General features: G+C 51.6%; 1 protein-coding gene across 1 annotated transcript in view; it reads left to right on the forward strand.

Annotated features, from left to right (window-relative positions):
- The window catches only part of LOC111644959 (uncharacterized), an 80,064-nt gene that overhangs the window by 8,936 nt on the left and 70,711 nt on the right, over window positions 1–417 (forward strand). The gene's annotated exons all lie outside the window — the stretch shown is intronic.

Genomic DNA, 417 nt, shown 5'->3' on the forward strand with positions numbered 1-417 from the left:
GTGGAACCCTCCTCAACAGGATCTACACTGAGCTCTACATCACAGAGGGACAGAGTGAAGAGGTTAATACCCAACATGAGGTGAGGCAGCTGGAGACAACTTCCAAGATGGAGACCCTCCATGACGCTCCAATCAGGTGCCACGACATCTTTAAAGCCTTACCTGACCAGCAGAGAGAAGACGTCTCTAAACCCTTACCTGACCAGCAGAGACCCATCAGAGTGGTTCTGACCAACGGCGTCGCTGGCGTTGGAAAAACCGTCTCAGTGCAGAAGTTCTCTCTGGACTGGGCAGAGGGCTTGGAGAACCAAGATGTCAGTCTGCTGGTTCTGCTTTCGTTCAGGGAGCTGAACCTGATCAGAGATCAGCAGTACAGTCTTCTCAGGCTGCTCCATGTTTTCCATCCAACATTACAGA

This window comes from Seriola lalandi, unplaced genomic scaffold, assembly GCF_002814215.2.
Source record: "Seriola lalandi dorsalis isolate HSWRI2012SDOR001 ecotype SW California unplaced genomic scaffold, Sedor1 jcf7180002054945, whole genome shotgun sequence".
Taxonomy (NCBI): domain Eukaryota; kingdom Metazoa; phylum Chordata; class Actinopteri; order Carangiformes; family Carangidae; genus Seriola; species Seriola lalandi.